Raw genomic sequence first — 20,510 nt, 5'->3', positions numbered from 1 at the left:
AATATACAGTCATTAAATACCTTTGATTTTTAACTCATACTTACTAAACAGTATTTGCACATTATTTTTACAGCAGGATTTGGACTATTCACAATTGCATTGTTAGACAAATACTCCTCTGTGAGTCAGACCAGTGGTTGTTTTTCTTGTCCTCTCTGCTCTATGCTCAGACTGAAGAAAGGCTAAATCATCACCATTTATTAGTTTTTCCAGATCAGCCATCATTAATTTGGATATTTTGAGTTTTTCTTAAGAAGGTGCTCTCTGTTTTTTGGAACTTCCAAAAGCCCAAAGTGTGAAGTGTGACCTCACTTTAATGATGGCAGGGAAGCAGGTCTGCTGAAGAACTCTGCTGTGTGAGAATGCAACCAACATATGCCTAAGAGGCAAACCAAGTGATTCTAACAAATGATGGAAAATAAATGTTATCTAATTTCTGAAAATCTCTTATCTAGCTTTATCTGTCTCTGTGGCATTCATTTTGGTTTTGTTATTGTGTTTCTCACTACAGATCAAAAGCTCAGCTGATAAGACTTGAATTTAGATATAACTGTAACATGCTATGATATCTTACAGCATAGCTAGTTCATTTAAGAAATTACTGCCCTCTCCCTCTACATCTCCCAAAGCCTCACCTGTGCCACAATTGCAAACAATGTCTGTGCCACCTGAATTTTCATGCATTAATACAAAAGAAAGCCAGATTGGACAGTAGAAGGTGGAAAACTATTGTATCCTTAGGATGCTGTGCATTACATTAAGGTGACATTCTCTTGTCAGTGATGAGGTGGGCAAACTAAGGATACACTTCTCTCTTCTTCCACAAAAATTCACGTATTTGTATGCACTATGATAACAGCAAGTACAGTGAAGATGTCTGTTACAGGGACAAAAAGAAAGGTTCTCCAGCTTACAATCACAAATGAACATGTTTTTTTTCTTTAGAGAAAATCATGAAAGTTTGTGAAAATCACTCATCTCCATTTTTTATATGCTTTAATAGAACCAAATGGAATGGAACAATACTTCTGATTACAAAGAATGCCTTATCTCCTCCATGAATACTAAACTCTTCAGTATTTAGAACAGTATCATACAGGTGTTCTTCTGAGAGTCGATATAAAAGTTGCACCTTTTCCAAGACAAAATTTGAGCAAATTTCCCTCAATGAACACGAAAAACACCACTCTCTGTGGCTAAAATAAAAAACTTCACTTATGGACACCAGGACATTCAATTAGCTGTGCAAGTGGGAAAAAAAATGGTAGACAGCTACTCAGATGCAGCTATTGGAGAAATCTGAACTTGTTGTTCAACTAAAGAAAATAACATTATCGTAGTACAGGCGTGAGGCCAACTCTCTTACCCTTGCATGCCACTGATTAGTTCAGCTTTAGCCGAACAAAAATCCTTAATCTTCTCTTTTTAATATTGAAGAGGTAAACCCTCTTTCACCTGCATGTGGAGTCTCCTTTTCATCAAAGCTCAGGAGATTCCAGCAACAAAATCAATGTATGCATGTTCAGAGCAGTTTTCAGGGTTTTGTAAGACAAATCTTTCAAATGGGAGCTAGTTTAATGCTATTGAGCTGAGTTTCGATCTGACAGAGTGAGTGAACAACACAGAAACAGTTCACTTACCACTGCTCACACTACAGAAGGTGAGAATCAGGAACAGCTCTGTACAAATACAGCTGTGCAATTTATCAGTAAATTCTTACCCTACCTAATCCAATGTTAAATGCAACAGTACAGTGTTAAAGCAAACAAAGGTTTCAGAAAGAAACGCAATTTATTTGTCTATAGAGAGATAATTATGGTTTTCTCATTTGAAACAGTGAAAATTGAGACTAGCTCCACGAAATTTAACAGAGTTGTGCTCATGCTAAACTCATTTTAATTGGAACATTGCTAGGCTCTGTGTTCTAACCAAAAGATATATGTGAACTATGATCTACAAATACCCTTTTCTGTATTCCCCTCCTGTTTTAAAATTTCTGATGAATTGCTCTCTGGATTCTTTTTAAGGAAAAAGAACACTTTAAAACCATTCACTTAATTTTATTACCATATATTGTAGATTATTAGGAGTTGTAGTACAGCTCTGCACAGATTGTTTTGTTGTTGTGCTCTGAATCTTTGAATGGCTGTACTACTATCAACTTAGGACCAGAGACATTTTATTCCTCTTCTGAGAAAATGGCATTACAGACATATGTCCATATCACCACTATATCACAACAGTTTCCATGATCATACGTCTGATCAGAAAAATGATCACCAGTCACTTCTTAAGATACGCAGTATCTGGAATAATATGGTGGATGCCTTGTCTGTACTGTTTATAGTCCTCCTTTTTAATAAAAAATTAATGAGATTTCTAAAATGCTTAAACATGCAACCTGAGAAGCAAAGTCTAAAGTGAAATTAATCAAATGAAAGACTACTTTAAATTTTCACACTGGAGTGACAAAATGCCCACACTACACACTTACTGCTTTGCCAGATTTATCAATGGAACAATATTCTTAAGACAACCAGGGGATAAAGGGAATAGTATTCACACTCCTCTAGTTTATATACCAACTTCTGGGCCTGGAAAACAGCAAACATCAATTTGTCCTGACATTATTCAGTTTAAAAACACAGTTCTAAATAAACATGAATGTAGTTTTACTATTCTATTAACTCTGTTGTTAGCCCTGAGTGTTCCTCCTTTCGGGATGTGCAGGTGAGGTAACCAAGTTCTCACTTAAAAGGACAAATTAGTTCAGTTTCTTCTGATAGGATTGAACATATGCATAATTCTGGTTGATGTATATATGAAATATACTTCTGTAATCTATATGGAAGTATTAGGTGGAATAATGTATCAATACAGGTCTTACTGTAAAATATAAACAAGCTACTATAAATGATAAGGGTGAAACAAAAAATACAAGATTCAGTGTAGATTCATCATATCAAATGTCCAGCAGAATAGTCATCTTCCTTATATTAAAAATGCCTATTATCCATTGTAATTTAATAACTCTTAGTAATTTCACATCAGCATTTTAATACTATATGAATAACCCCTCCCCTAACTACCACTTTGCTAAATTTTTCTTATATTGCACCATTATGCAAGGAAGTTCTTGGTAAAGTACTTTACCCTTTCAACAACAATTAATAATTTAATTGTTAGGTCTTAAAAAAAAAAACAAAACCAAAATACAAAACAAAAAAGCCCAGAAAACAAACCAAACAAAAGCATATGTAGAAAGGGCAAGAAGGTTCACAGTTGAAAGGAGAGAACTCTTTTATGCCATAATCCATAATCATGGCTTCATGGCTGTAGTAGTATAAATTTTTTTTCCTGGCTTATTTATCTTCCAGTGCAGACTTTCAGTACAAATGATACGTGCTTTTTGGTTCCATGAATAAAATCCTTTGCACATGTCTCAACATAAAAGTGCATTCAGCTGGTCTGGAACTTAAAAAGAGGCATTTCCCCCATGTCAGTTAGTTTTTCACAAGTAAATTTGTATGTTTCTAAAAGAACCCATAGAGATAGTCATGCCACTAGAGTCTTGACATTATGAATAAGAGGGGAAACACACTGTCAAAAATAGAAACTGAGTTTTCTCCCATCAAGCATTTAGACAGGAAAACCTTCTTTTTTCCTGGCAGCAGGGAGGTAAAGTGAGGTGCATGGCTCAGAAAAACACTGCCGGACAGAAGATGCAATCCTCACTCATGCATAGCCTGAGTACGAAGCCAAGCATCTGAAAAGCTTTTAATCATGGGTCACCCTGTAGCATAACAAAATTGTGTTAAACAAATGTCTGACAATCACAATTGCAGTTCACACAGCAATAACATTCAGAGATCCTAGTGAGAGCTGAAACACTAATGTTTTCCGACTTTATAATAAAGTGTCATATTTTGCTAATTTCCAGGCACTTTATTTACCTTATGACAGAGAATGGCCAAGTTAACCTTATATCTACTGCCAGAATTTCAAAATGTCGTCTCGAGTTTTATAGAAACCTCATTCTTTTTAGAAGTAATTAGCAAAGGCATAGTTTGCATGGCAATTAAAATCCACTTGCTTGCAGAAGCTTGTAAGCATTATGTAATTTTTTTAAACTACAAGTACATATGCGTATTCTTGCCTCCAGCTTAAATACAGTGAATGTTGTAGTTGGTTGCACCGGAATTGTCTCAAGAACATTAAAGCAAGCCAAACACGATTGTATTCCAACTAAAATTGCTCTCTTTATACCGTGTATTGAAACTTGATAACTGTTGGTTATAAAATTCCTTTGATTTTCTGTAGGTAATAAAATACTTTGGCAATTACTATTGACAGTTCTGGATAATCTTGAAGGCTGCCTTGCCTGAAGAAGATGAGTGTTACAAATCACTCCACTGAAAGAGGGAAGAACAGCAGCAGGCAGCAGACAGGTTTCAATTTCACAATGCTGATTATCTCATTCGTGATTCTATGCATGCCTAAATCTGAGGATCCCTCAAGCAGCTATATGGACTTCTACTTTTAAAATGCCTATTACGCTTTCATACTTTTTGCTGCTTCCTGAAGAGTGCCATTTCGCCAAGCTTAAATAGCAGAAAATTGCACTGCTTTTCCTCTGCCCATCTCCTCAATCTCTATTAACCTGCACAAGAACAAAGGAGTATGATAGTCCAGCTATAGGTTGGGAAATAGGTTTGAAGTTGTTTTTCATTTACTGGTACCTATCTTCCCGATTCATAAAGGTATCCGAACAATAACATTATTTTAATATGTTATCTAATGACTGAAAGCATAGCCTTTAATTACATCTCTATTTATACTAATAAATACACTGCCTTCAGAATACATGCAGCTATTGTTTACACGGACATCAAATGCTACTGTAGTGCTGTCAGCGTGTGTCAAGACTTGGAGAGAAAGGAATAAAAAAGGAAATAACAAAAAATGTTGCAGGTTTTTATTCTTTGTGGAGGCTTTTTTGTTTGTTTTGGTGGGTTTTTTTGAGGTTTTATGTTTGTTTATTTTTCCAAGTTAGGCTACAAGAGAATGGACAGAAGCAGCTAGATGCAGAAAGGAAAATTGTTGAAGCACCTGGTTCTAATGCTTGCAGTAGGCCTTTATTAGATGTCATAAACTGAATGATGCATTACTCTGTGGATGACTTATAGCCTGCAAATGTTGAGGTAAAACGGAGGACAAAGAATTCTTTTAAAACAAAAAGGTTAAATGTTCCTTTTCAATCAAACAGTACTTATTAAATGGAGAAATCATAATAGGCTCAGAGAGATTGGAGACTATTTCTGTTATTTTTTAATGTATTTCTGTATTACCTTAACAAATAAAAAGTATTTTACTTTCATAATTCAGATTTTATGTAAGAATGATTTAGAGTCTATCCTATGTTTCACCTGTATTATTAAACAAAAGAATACATTTAGAAATCCTATTGGTGATACACGTTTGGCAGCCCAATCTGAAATCTAAATAATTGCATTAAAATCCATGTAGGCCATCAGCCACCACCAACAAAAAGGTAATTTTGTCCATCAGAAAATGTTTTAAAATAAGATCTGCTTTGCATTTAAAAAGATAAAAGAATGTTTTCTAAAATGACAATTGCTGGTTGGCCATCGATTCTGAGCTTTAATCTCATGGCCTACTCAAATTTCCCATTATGTCTGACGGAGGCTTAGGGGGATAGAAAGGCCGAACTGTGGGCCTTCAACAAAAGTGGAGGGGGGTTACAGCATTAAGAAACACAGCTGTTGCTCGCAAACTGCAAGTGTTAGAATAACTCACTACTAGGTTTGGGTTTGGGTTTGTTTTTTTTTTTTTTCCTTGCTGCTAATAAAAACTTAAAGTGTTTTGCATGCTTTCTATAAACAGTGCACTTAAGTTTTATAATCTAGTACATCTTATTAAGCGTGAAGTCTGCTGATCCCTAAATTATTCATAACGTGGTCCAGACTGATTAAGATTGGCTTGTTAAGGAGCACAAGAAGCAATTAAACTGACAAGGCAGTGCGGCCTTGATGTATACATTTATTATCACAAGAATACCCAAAGTGAATGCCCTTATTAAGCAATGAATTTCACCTCACTGGCCTTCTACCATTGCTGCCACAGGCAGAGAGAGCTAGGAACAACATGTCAAAAGCTAACTCTGAGGAAATGCCTATCTTCAAGTGAAACCGATTTTGTAATGAACCTTTCAGTTCACTCCTGAGGTAATAAATCCTGACTGGTGCATTAATTACTTGATAACATCCCATCAAAATGCAAATGCAGCACTTGACCCATAGGAATGGCTCACTAGCTGTTAACTCTTCAGGGTATACATAAATTGTCTGTTTTCTTTTATCAAACAGGGCATTTATTTCCATCTTGCTAGGGTGAATGTCACTCCTGCCACCCTCGGCCCCTCAGTGGCCTGACACCATCATTTGCAGAGGACTGTCACTATGTGCCGACATCCTAATTGTGCTACTTCTTTGCTTTGTACCTCTGAGGAAGAATTTCCAGCTCCTCCTCCCCCTTCCCCCCCTCCTCTTCCTTTTCTGGAGGAATCTTGCATGTCAAGGACAAAGCTGTAATAGCGTTACAAAGAATGACCCCCACCTCTAAAGTACACTAATCTTTCTTTTCAATGGCAATACATTAAACAAGGAATTTAGTTCCTTGAAGTGATTAAATGAAAGCTGAACATATCTATGTGAATTGCTACCCAACATAGGCGAGCGTGCATGCTTTTAGGGAGAACACCACCAAAGATATATTTACATGTTTTAAAGATGTTTCCTCAGTCCCTTCGATGAGCATTCAATTTTGACAGTCCATAAGCAAATAATATGAAATAATATGTCAAAAAGTAAAACAAAATGTGTTTCAGAGCACAGATTTGGCGATGGTGAAATATGATGCACCACATTCTTTTCACTTGCCAAGAAAATAAGCTGCTTTAATTACAAAAACTATTTCCACAATAAATGTTAATGAGGATCTGTGTTTTATATTTCCCCACTCAAAATGCTAATCTACATCAGTGGGTCTGACTCTCCCACCTGGGTCAACCTGCTTTACAGTTTTTCTATTTGTCTTGAAGGCTTGGTGAAAATCCTTAATTCAGGTTACTAGGCAACCCTGCAGGTGAGAAAATATAATGTTTGGCCTACTCCATTTTCGAATACACACAGTGGCCTAATGCCTTCCAAATAGACTGTGCAAAGCATGCATTGATAATTCCCTGCTACATTTTCTAAAGGCGAGGTCAGAAGAAAATTAATTGATGCTGAAATAATGACAGGAGGAGAAGAACCACTGAGACTTGGTGTGACTGGCATGTGATGATGTTAGCAAGAATCCCAGCATGTGACTGGACAGTGTGATGAAAAATATACTTTATGTGAAGGAAAAACAAGTTACAAAACTTAATTAGTTTTTGACACTTCTTCATAAGTTATTATCTTTTCATTTGGAACATTGCCTTGGGACATCAATACACAAGAAGAAATGAAACATTCTTACTGTAAAGCTGAAGGAAAAAAGATGACTTTATATTGCTCTTCTCCTTTTACATGTCTTTTTGAATAAACAAAATATCCACTGCAGCCTAAGGTGTACAAGCCCCTGAAGATGTTTCTTCTGAGAGCATAGAATGAACTTGTTCAATGTAATAATCCTGTTACAACTGCTTATGCAGCTTCACTTTTTTTAAAAAAGGGGAGGAGGACTGGAATCCAAAATGGTCACAAAGAAAGAAAAAAAATAAAAAATGAAGCTATAGATGAGAATAAGCTAAATTATAGCACCTACAGCAATAATGCTTCCTGTACAGCAAATGTATTTTTAATTTTTTCCACTAAGGCTTATACCTAGAAGTAATTCACACTGATTACTAAATAACCCTTGTGAGTTGCTTTGTCTTTTGAATTTTAAAAAATACACTTGCCGTGAGCAATGAATTTCATAAACCACCAGCTCTCATGCTTGATGAATCATTCTTATTTTATGCAGTGCTGTGTGATAGAGAACTGAGATAAAATATTCTATCCACAAGCTATTCAGTACAATTTATCATCAGCGGCTCACTAGTCCAGTGATAATACCTGGCTTGCAGATTGTAATGATCAGATTCTGTTTTTATTTCAAACAGGAGCGATCGGAATACCAGAGTTTTTAATTTACATACATTAGTGAGGTTCAAATGTGGCAATAGCTACAAGCAAATTCACTTGCAAACTGAATGCTCGCCTTGCATAATGGGTTCCCTTTAGCTATTACTCACCAGTGAAGTACCCAGATAAAAATGAAAACAAAGAGGAAATAAGGAAAATCATGATACAAACACCATACTGTGAACTAGGATAATTACTGAACCACAGTGAAGGTCACGTTTATATCTGTTTTAGTAATGATTTCTTCTATTTTCCCTTTGTATTGAAAGCCTAAATGCCATCTCTTTTTTACATTATTACAGTACTGTATTCTTTGCATTCTGTCATTTTCCAAAGTTCCCGAACACTATCAATAATAAAAGTTTTTTTCTTGTTGTAAACTGAAATAGAATACTGAAACAGCTGATATATACATTAGTGACTTCAAAATCTCTGTAAATTACACCAGCTTGAACATTTAATAAAAAACAATGGGCTTATAATAAAATACCTCTTATAGCTATATCACTTTTATACTGACCACACTATTGAGCTTCAAATCCCAGCAGCACCATTACTAGACATTTTCTGCCACCTTTCTAAATCTGAAAAGCTTCCTACATTTAGTGAAGATTAGGTAATGCTACAAGCAATCAATAACAGCTATCAATTCCATACCTTGTTCGGAAGAACAAGTTGATTAAAAGTAAGTAAAAAGGATGGCTGAATATGCTTTAAAACTATCTAACTCTTCTACTTACACCCTCATGACAAAAAAAATACTGTTCACAGACCAAAGATGTAGGTCTTAGCAAGAATAAGGTTATGGCTCAAACCAATAAAACCCAGAATATTATAAGTTGAGTTCGACTCTCCTTATCACACAGCAAGAAAACAAAGGAAGAAACAGAGGCACCAGTGAAAAATACCATGTCAACTTTGATTTCTTTGTTGCTGTCCAAGCCTTAATGTTCTCTACAAGTGGTCCTTTTCTCTTACGGTTCTTCCCTTCTAGACTTGTTCATCTCAAACATCATTCTAAAAAAAATCTTGTTGAAAGTTAGGAAAAAAATTGTGAAAACAGCCACCACAAGTCACACACATGCAAAACTAGGTAAGATTTCATTTATTAATGATTATATACATTCTTCTGCATGCGTGCTGTTCTTAGCGTGTATGCACAATTAATGGCCACATAAACACAAACACATTGACAAAAATATGATCTCAATTATTTGTCCTTTTTCCATAGCTCATTCTAGTGACCTTCTGGTCCCCTGAATCTGAATCCTGAATTTTGGCAAGACAAACAGCTTAGAAGAATTCTAGCACTCCACAAAGGGCACAAAAGAAAGGAAGTCTCCAGTGAGAGAAGGACTCTCATACAAATTAGTTCACCACAGTCCCTATTTTCTAATTCTACACCCACAGCCCAGGCAGTTTCATATCACTTTGCTAGAGCAACTCATTTGCCTCACTACCGGTGGGGAGAGGCAGTGAAGTGGCCAATAATCTGAAAATGTGTTAAATCTTGATTAAATAAATGACAGTGGGGAAGATGAGATCCCCCTCTTTACCATTCATCCATGACTGCTGAATGTGGCTGTCTGCAATGCCCCTAGGACTGGCTCTGCTGCAGGTGGGAGGGACGCCTGCATCTAGGATGCCTACGTTGCATTGAGGTTCCTCTCCATCTGGCCTCTTTGAATGCTTCAGTGAAATGGGAAAATGATAGGTAGCAACTCCCAGTTTAATGCAGTTTCCATAATAAAGCTGCCAATCCTTAAGAAGCAGGAGTCACTAGGCAATGGCCCTTTAAAATTTTAATTTAACTTATTAATAGGATGACAGACCAGACATTGTTCTTCAGCAAATGGAGGGCAGAAAGCATCAGCTAAATTGCTGAAATAGCTGCCAGCAGATGCTGTTCTTGGTATTCAAGAATAAACTTCTGTAGCCATACAGATCCAACGAAAGTCAAAAGTCTCCTCCTTCATACAGGAAGGAGGAGACCTACATACAGCCTCTTCTCTGTTCTATCTTTCTGATGATATGAATATTTCTGAATCTGGAATTATTTATGCTCAGAAAGGAAAAGTTCACCTCCCTGCTTCTCAGAAAAAATCAATGAATGTGGCTAATCTAAAAGAGAATAAGGAAATTGCAACATATGATATGTAGTCACAGGACTACTCAGAAACACTTTATTGGGTGTTATTTCAGTTCATAAACTAAATGAAATAGTGCTTGATCACACTGCCATAGACTGAAGGGTCTGGCCCCAACAGTCTTATCCCATATAATAGCTCTATATAGAAACTCGTCTAGTCACTTGCAAATTGTGCTCAGTTTGGGCCCTGCTGTAGAATTTAAATGTATTCTATTGCTTTAGACGATGTTTGAGAACAAGAAACACTATGCAACATTTTGCAGCTTTGATAATACTGTAATTACCTTTGTGTGATCACTTCAGAAGAGATTTCCTTGGAGATGTACTAACTTTATGGTATTCCTGAGACTCCAGTCTGGCTCAGAGTCACTATGGTAAAAATAATTCTAACTGGAATTGAAATTAAAAAGACCAAGATGTGTGAGACAGCATATTTAGAATAAAGTTTTATTTTATTTTATTTCTCTTTTTCCTTTTTTCTTTTTTTTCTTTTTTTTCTTTCTTTTTCTTTTTTTTTTTTTTTAGGGAGGTTTAAGACAGGCAAGATTATTTCTTGCTTATAGAAGATGGGCAAAAATCAAGTCTCAAGATAGCAGATTAGTCAATTATCGCTAAAAGAGCTTTCAAAAATACTAAGTATACATTACATCTATACCTTGACCAACTGATCACCAGCAGAGTCTTAGCTCACTGCAAGCTTTAGATCGTCTTTCCAACCCTCTGAAATATATTTACAGTGAAAGTAATTTCTGCTGTAGTAGCATAAAGTGTGCTTCTGTGTTGCAGCATGTGACACTTGCTGATAATAAAGAAATGTGGTGTGAAACCATGCAACTTTTATAGCAATACCAGTTGTTTTATTGAATTTTAAAAATAAAATAAAGAGAGGGTTCTAGATTAAGAAGTTCTGGCATGAAGTTTTCTCACTAGAACATTATGAAATAAAAAGGAAAATTAAGGAGATTCTGTGGAACTGTATAATGCTGACATGTGATGCAATAAATCCAATTTCTAGTGAAAAAGACTGAAGATGCTGTGCCAAAAGCATTGTAAAATTTTTATCATGTGACAGTGAATTTCTGCTAAGAGATTGGGGGATGGGATGAAGAAGGGAGGGATGATAGAAGGAGGAGAGAGAAAAAAGGAACTAATTTGATTGTGGACTTAAGTTTGCTCTTCATGAATAAGTTGTAAAATTCCACTAAATTCAACAGCACTAGAGCAGACCTTATAAGAAGACCTTATAAGAAGAGCAACATTTTAAATACTTCCAGCCAGGACAAAGAAAAAAAGACACTCCATACTTTGTTATAATTCTCCTTATTTTTCTGAATATCCGACTCCCTCTCTGTCTGTTACTTTCCTCATAATAAATCACCAGAGCAATTCCCTAAAACAACCCTTGGAAGACTGAAGAACACAATAGTTAACTTCCCCGATTACCCTACATTTAGGGGAGGGAAGAATCTGACAAATAAACCCCTCTACCATTGTGTGGCCATTACAGTGTCCTGTGAGCCTGGACAAGTTATTAGGTCAGACGCTAACTTCCTAAGTAGAAAAATGATGTGGTCGCCTTTGTCCTCTCTGCAGTAATGGCTGGAGTCAGTACTAATTAAGGCCCTGCGGCAGCGTGGTACGAGAGAGGTCAGGGACTTCTTTCTGACACCTAAACAGTGCTCAGCTCAAAGGAACTGCCCCTAATCTGAAATGATGTGATGTAGAGTTGGCCTTTCAGCTTCACTGTATATTTAAAGGAAAATGACAGTTAATGACAGGGGTGTCAAAAACGAGCAGATGGAGAGGCTAAGGAAAACATAGCTCTACGGTGAAATTTACTTACAGTTCATCGTTGGGCTTAGAATTAGAGGTTACTGCAAAATGTAGAAGGTTTGGATACCTTTCCATCATTTTGCTGAAGTAAAAAAAAAAAAATTTAAAAATGCCTTATGCACATAACTAGAACAAAAACTGTTGACAAAGTAGGCTTATTTTTCCATCAGTATGCAAAATTCAGTACATGAATACCGTCACACAACCTACAGAGCCTTCAGTTTTCTGTTATCACAATAAAATATGAAAATAATAAGAACATTTAATCTCATTCAGTGGATTACTACTTTCCATTTTATCTTGTTGGGAGTAACCATCGCAGTAATTAATCTTCTAGTCATTTTCTTTCTCCCCTTCAGGCATGGAACTTGGGAAATAAAAGCAATATTCAAAACAGAAACCAAGATTTATCGTCAGTTAGTCATACTAGACACCTGCACAGATTACTAATTACTACAAAACCATAGGTTTTGGTGGCACAGATCCTTTCCCATTCTCTCTTTTTATCCCGCCCTAGTGACATACCTGCAAGCCTTTAATTGATGTTGTATTTATCTCAGGAGTCCTTCTTAGCATTGCATTATAGCATCACCATTCACAATGCTATGGTTGGTCTGGTCATCATTTCCACTGTTGAGGCTTCCCTCCCTCCTTCTTTCTGTTCCCTCCTTCCCCGCCAGCCCCTTTCTCTCAGGGTTTTCAAGAAAATGTATTTAAGATTAAAAGTTTGTAGTGAGGTCTCAATCCAGGCCCACACAATTCTTTTGGATAAGCTAGAAAGATAATTGGTTTGGAATGTTTTTAAGTTATGTATAAAAAGTAAAAAAAAAACAACCAGCACAATCCCCAAAAGTTTTTCAGACTTGCATTGCTGAACCATTGCTTTGATGTATATTAAATAATAAAAATTAAGGAAGTAATTGGTCCACTGTAGGGAATTGTAACATCTGGTATTTCCCTGGAAAGTCAAAAGGGGCGAGATCCATAATCACTAGAAAAGAGATTTTCAGGAAAGTACTGTAACAACTCCCTATAAAATATACTATTTAACATTCAGAATATGAATGTAAAGAAATTATTATCACATAGAGCTAATTTCATTTCTGTGCCCAGATGATGCAGAATATTTAATATTTTTCTTTAGAATTGTGAGCATCTCCTTCCATATGTTCCAGAGGACTTCTTTGCATTATTTGTATACAACTGCTCAATAAAGTTACCTCTTCTAAACTAATTTTATTAATTAATGTATTCAATTACATTTTAGAGCTTCCATTACAGATACAGAAGCTAGCATATATCTATATATGTCTAACTCTAGATGTGTAAAGCCAGAAGGACAAAGTCAATTTAATCCATGGCTCTGCTTAAGATAGAAGGAGGAAAATTAAAAAATGGGGGAAAATGAAGGTAATTCAGTTTGCTTCAGTCCTGTGTCATGTGGTAAAAGTCAGAGATGAAGTTCAAGAAGCTTTGATTTTGCTATGTGTTCTTCCCTGCACTGAGGCCTTCTGTTCAGCAAAGTGTTTAAAGACTGGACCACCTTAATTTTTCTTTTCCTGTAGAAGCACAGCCTGTCTGGGAGAAGTATTTCTGTTCCCATCAGGTCCTTTCTCCTCAAGGCCCATTTCAACTTGACTTACCACTCAACAGGTTACTTTTATAAAAACCGAAAAAAAGCCAAACAAAACAAAACAAAGCCAAAAGCCACACACACACACAAAGCCACTAACCATCAAATCAAAGAAAAAAGAACCCAAAACAAGTCAACAGTCTTTAATGTGACTCTTAACTTTGCCTAGTCAATAGAATCTAATTAAAAGATTAATTGTGACCAGCGAGTACATTACCCAGCAGTAACAGTTCAGATTAGCTTTGTCTTTTATCATGTTTGGAAGAGAATCATTTAAATCAAATCCTCTTCTGTTGCCAGAACAATTTGCCCTATAGGGTGAGTCAGCAGCAAGGACCCAGAGCCTTTTCTGTGTTATCCCACTTGGGCTAGGTAGCTACCAATTGACCCCAGGCTCAATATGTGTCATGCTGCCCACAGGCAATTATTACACTGATTCATTGACAAATTATTCAAAGAGCTTGATCTCACAGTTGCTTGCTGTAAACTCCACTTGAAAATGTTAGCTGAAACCTCTGTAAGGTGGGGCTGACATGACTCAAAACCAAACTCCATGACTGCAAACTGAACTCCACTTGTGCTGTCTTTTTCAAACAGTGCAGCTGCTTCTTCCCTCCAAATGAGCAGGGGTAAAACCAGCAGAGAAGAGTTTGACCAAAGATAGGGATGCAAGCCCTTGTCTGCAAGGCATCTTTGGATGGGATAGTGCCTCAACTGAGTTTCCTGGGATTTATGGAAACTGGAATAGATTCTTGGATCCTACACCCTGCCATACTTCTACCTCTCTGCACAGCCCTTACTCCAAGGCTGCAATGTGTTTTGCATATTTTGCATATTATAAACTGGTATTGTTCCACAGGCCTGACTCAAGTTAGGCCCTGCAGCTCTTTTTTGCAACATGAGCCTGGACATACCCTACAAACAGCTGTTCTACTTCAAAACGCACTGCTTAGAAACAAAGTATTAGATAACTATAATTTAAAACAACCAGCACCCAACACAAATCCAGCTTAACTACATTTTTGACATTTCACAATTATCTAGACATGTCTATTTTTCTCTGGCATCCTCACTCCCAGCAGGTTTTGGAGCCCAAGTCACACTTTCCCTTTTCCTACTGTCCCTCCTGAGACACTCTCCATTATTAAACTCTGTAGGTATTCTTTGTTCTCCTTTGCTCAAAGCTTAAGCCTGGTCTGCTGAAAACTAGATGTCTGGAAAACTTGCCAGAAGCTGGGATGCTATGCCAGGGAAGCATGACTATATGCTTGACCTCTTCCTCTGTTCTTTCCCTTAGCATCTGCTACTGGCGGCTGTCAGGTTCCTATTACAAAACCATCTACTAGTGCCAGCACTGTCTCATAACCAGAAGTATTAGCTGGTAAAGAACAATCTGAACCCTTTTTTTTCTTTTTTTTTGTTTTCTTTTTTCTTTCTTTCTGACTGTGTTTAGTCATATGTGTTGACTGAAGATCAACATTAAACCTTATCCCAGTAACAAGATGAACACACGGTTTCCATGAATAATAATGATCTTGAGGGCACCTCAGAATGACTAAATTCCATATTTAATTATGGAATATGAGATGGGATCTAAATTTGCATGAGCTGGAATATAAATTTGGGATAAATAATTGTCCTCAATCTATAGCAGATATATCCATGTATTCTCAACTAGGTCAGCCATCCCTTACTACGTTCCATTTCTGATCCAGATGTGACCTAAACCAGATGGGATTCCTCACAGTGAAAAGCACTTTACATGATTCAACTAAAGGTGGATTTCACTTCTCTTGCAAACAATGAAGTAAAATTTGGGGGACTGCTCAAAGTTGAGAGCTCCTAGGAGACCTACTAATTCACTTCTAGAAGTGGGGAGCATTTAGAAATGCATTATTCTTACGGATTAAATTCACTGCTTCAATTGCCAGAGCAAAGCCTATGCACCAGTTAAAATCCATTTAAGCTGCATTTTGAGGGCTTAAGTGAGGCTTAAATGATGCCTAGGTTTTGTGCTAGCCTTCTGCAGAGAGGATGAATCTTACCCTTATGTGAACTAATCAGTTTTGATGTTCTCACTTCCATTTAAAGCCAGTGAATTATTAATCTTAATGTGTACAGTAACTTCTTGAAGGATATTTTTATGCAAATTCATATTAACATTATAGCAACATCTATAATACAGACTGAAATAAATTCTGAGGTACCGTGTAAGGGATCTTAGCCATTATGACCTATCAAGTCAAAAATCCAATGAAATTTAAAAAAAATATTATGCCCTTTAAATACATATTTACATAATAGGCTGTAATGGCTCAGAAAAAAAATCTCTTGCAGAATGTAAATAATGCATGTTTTTAGATTTTTCTAAATACATATGCACATGTATTTACATATTAACATGACAGGTTGCAAAGATACTAAATGAACTGGTTTGTATGGTCTTGTGCACTACATGATTGTTTTTAAACACTTAGAAGAGAGAAATTTAAATCACAGATATGCACCTTGTGTGCAAGCAAAAAACTGATTTCCTACTCTTCCTTAAAAACTTAGCACTTATGCTCAATTTCAAATCAATATTCTTAGGCTTTCCAACAATTTATCATAGATATTTTTAATTCAAGATTTCACAGTACCTACATGTTGACATACTACCAGCAACACCAGTGATCTACAACAAGAGGATACGGTAGCATTTACAGGTAAGAAATTCAGATTTAAATCCTGACATAAATTTTAACTGGCAATAGATTTTGTGATTTGAGTTATAAAAGGTGGAAGATTGATTATTAATTTGAATGGATATCCTGAAAATGTTGACCTTGCAAAAGCCCTAAGTTTATGAGAACACATCTACTACCTGTCACACCACTTCAGCATCACTTGTGTCTCATCAAACTTTATACTTCTAATTCAGACACATAGAAATACTGAAATGTGCACAGAGTTTACCTGAATGAGTAGTGACACAGAAGCCACTATAAACTTTCCAGTGAGCAGAAATTAATTTCATATTAAAGCATTTGACACCACTCCTCTTTCCTTTTAACATCTTCAACATATATTCAGATCTTAAGTCATGTGCTAGCAAGTAGTTAGATAGATAATAGACACAAGCAGAAGAACCTACTGTGACAAAATCTACCATTTTCCACAAGATTCTCTCAAATACACCAATGAATACTTCCTACTATCTGTGAATAAGTGCTGATGCATCAGTGTAGCTACAGTCTGATAGGAAGTTTGTAGCATTCTGTGAAGATAAAACATCCTCTCCTTATACTCTTAGTCAATTGAATGTCTTTGTATTTGAAATAAAAGTAATAGCAACAGTCAAGTATGCTAATGTCCAAAATCATTGTAAATCATTGTAAATTGTAACTGTCAGTGGTCAAAAATCTATCCCCTGGAAACATAAGGTAACAATTTAGCTTTATATTACTACTCTCAGAGAAGACGACTACTCATAAAAATCTTAAGCAGCATGGGGATTATAACATATCTTCTAAAACCAGAATGTTTTGAGATTCTTTCCCCTCCCCCCCTGGCTCCCCTTTTTTTTTTCTCTAAATGGAATATTTACATATAAAGCTCTGTGTGCAGTATTTTGCACTCTGTTTCCATCGTTGAAATTATACTAGTCTCAATTTAGAATTACTGAAGGTGTGTATAGTGATTTTAATTCTAAATGGAATACTGGAAGTTGCCAGGAAGGCAATAGTTTTAGTCTACAAATAATAGCATCCAACCACAAGGGAGAATATGTATCCTCCCTCTCTAAATATATAATAAAAAAAATGCTGAAATTGCAGGCGGCTGTTTATCTTTATGATCTGGACCGTGTGCCTCATTTTCATTTTCTCTCACACAAAGACAGATTGAATGCGTAAAGACAGTTTCTTACAGTTTGAAAAGAGGAACAAAAGGAAGCTATATTATAAATTAATATAAGGAGTCAAAGATTTCTTGACTCACTTTTTAGGAAACTGCAATCTCATCAAAATGTCTTTTCTATTAAAAGCAGTATTCGGGCTTTTGGTTTTGCCAACATGCACAAAGATGAGACATGCTATGGACATTAATTTTTGCTTGCTTATCTTACATTGTGTCAACTTATATTCATAATCTCATGTGTCCATGATTGTTCACAATTTGAAAAAAAAATGGAGAAAGGAAAAAGAAAAATTAAGGCAGACATTTAATTAAAGAGCTCATTTGAATATTCACTTTTTAAAAATACTTGATGGCAAATATTCTCTGTTATTAAACATATATTTTGGCAAGAAATGAATCAAAATTATACTGTCACTACAAAGAATGCATTCAAATACATAAAAATATTTGGCTGGGTGTGTAAGGACTCAGAACTGAAATTCCATACTCGTGTGTGTTCTGAAGCTTATTTAGGTTTATTCACTTTGCCATTTCTTGGGGATTTTGTTGGTTTCTTTTGTTTGTTTTTCTTTTTTTTTTTTTTTTTTCCCCTACTTCTTAGTGATCATATGATTCACTGGAAGAGTAGAAAAAAAATGCCATGGACCTTATAAGTAAAACTACTGTATACATTCTGTATGTTTTAACTGCCCTCCAAATAATTACAGAGTGGAGACTTGGCTGTCATTCATGTGTATCTATTCCATTGTGTGAACAGAAAAAGAAAATGGTTGCCCATACATTAGCACATCACCCATGGCTAGTGCAATGACAAGATAGATTAGGATGTATATTAAATCTCACACATGACTGCCTTTCTGTATCAAGGTAAAAAATACTTGCTCTTACATACATTAGGGACCAGTGTTGTACTGACATCTACATTAATATTGACAGCATATCAACATTTTTTACATTAACTGAGTCAATAACTAGTCTAAACCTGGTAAAACTTAGATAACAAAAATGAAGAAAATATCTAGAAAGCAGCATTAGATTCTTGTATCTGAGAAAAGAAAATTAACCCCCAAATACTACATTGCTTTTCTGAATTATCAATCTTACAGCAATACATCAACCAGTGTATACAGCTGTGACTTGGTAATCCAATCTCATTTGTCAAACAAGAATTCTAGTAGATAAGGAATGCTTCTAGGAAAAGAAAACCCTGCACAGACAATAACATAAATATTATATACATAGGAGGCTTATTGTAAAAAGCTGGATTAGCATCATTGTATTACTTCATCTCCTAAACATTACTTTCACAGACATGATGAAATTGTCAGGCACTTCCACAATAGCTGCTCCTGAAAATGCACACAAAACCTGCACAAAATAAAGACTATTTTCCTATTTTGCGAGGAAGTTAAAATGTTTATTTCTATTTTCTCCAATATAGGTTAGGTTAGCTTAGGAAAGAGATTTCATTATTTACCTTTGCTGTAATGTCCCCAGTAAATAAGCAGCATCTTCTCATTCCAAGTCAATGTCTTGGTTTCATTAATAATTAAATATTGTTTTCTAATGATACCTAGCTATTTTATACTCTGATCTTTGAAATATATTGTCTTCTAAATGAAGCTCTAAATATACTATTAATGCTTTTAAGGTGCCCACATACTTTATAAATATGCACATGATGGCTGGGAGATTAAAATGTTCATTCTTCCAGATTCAGTGTGCTCAGAATGTTAGTGAAGGAGGAAATCAATACACAAAAACTTTTGGAAACAGTGTCCATTGGAATTAGTTATTGGCCCAAAGCTGATATGTAAGTATTTACCATTCCAGTCTTAGAAATTAGGTCGCTGCAGTTGGAAGTGTCCCAGAACATTGTTACTCGACAGAAACAAAAGCATGAGGCAGCCATGAAAAGTTTTTATTTTTCAAACACACCAAGAGGCAACATTTCAAGCATCATTCATCTCAGAAATCAGAGAAGTTTCGTTTAACCATCTTCCTCAGTAAAGGCTACCTTTCCCTCTGTTTTAGTGCACTGTGGAAGATGATGAGGGTTAAAGTGATGTTCTCAGCAATGTTTATCTCCAAACAATCCCATCTTTCATTTATGCAAGTCCTTGAGAATGGTGATGAAACGGGCCGTGAAAAACCTAGGCTTATAGACATGAGCTTTTCCATCAGGCAATACTATGGGAAAACAATGGGCAGGAAGAAGAGGCCTCTCTCTACTGTTCTGCTAATGCTCTTCTAGGCTCTTTTAGCTAAACATATAAAAGAAAAAAGATGCAGAGAAATGCCTGGCACAGAATTGGAACTAGCACTCTAGTGCTTGAAATGTTGACAGCATTCAAGCTGATTAATTAATATCAGTAAAGCCTAGTGAAAAAGGTTAAAAGAGCACTTTAACATGCAGTGATATTATCATGATCATTAGGATGGCATATTTCTGTCTTTCCTAATGTATCTTTTTTTATCAGTTCAATAAACTGATGTAAGTGTGCAATTTTTCAATTATGTCTTAATAAACAGATGGCAGAATTTAACAAATTAATGTTTAGAATAGTGGTACAGTTATCAGGTTTATACTTTTACATTTTTTGCTCTAAATCCAAATAATGCCAATCTCCTCAGCTAGAGTAGTTTTATATTCTTAGATTTCTGTATAATGATCTTTGATCTGTTTATTTCAATGTGAAGAGATATGGGTGATGGCAGGTAGCAAGCTTAATTTATTAAATAATAGGGTTATTAATGTATTTGTCATATTTCATAGACATTTTAATGAAAGCCTAACTTCCCTGAT

General features: G+C 35.8%; 1 protein-coding gene across 1 annotated transcript in view; it reads right to left on the bottom strand.

Annotated features, from left to right (window-relative positions):
• ZFHX4 (zinc finger homeobox 4) overlaps positions 1 to 20,510 on the bottom strand; it is a 150,834-nt gene that overhangs the window by 50,001 nt on the left and 80,323 nt on the right. The window lies entirely within an intron of this gene.

Source organism: Heliangelus exortis, chromosome 2 (genome assembly GCF_036169615.1).
Source record: "Heliangelus exortis chromosome 2, bHelExo1.hap1, whole genome shotgun sequence".
In the NCBI taxonomy this organism is placed as follows: Eukaryota; Metazoa; Chordata; class Aves; order Apodiformes; family Trochilidae; genus Heliangelus; species Heliangelus exortis.
The sequence above is the reverse complement of the archived record's forward strand: the minus strand, read 5'-3'. Positions and strand labels throughout refer to the sequence as shown.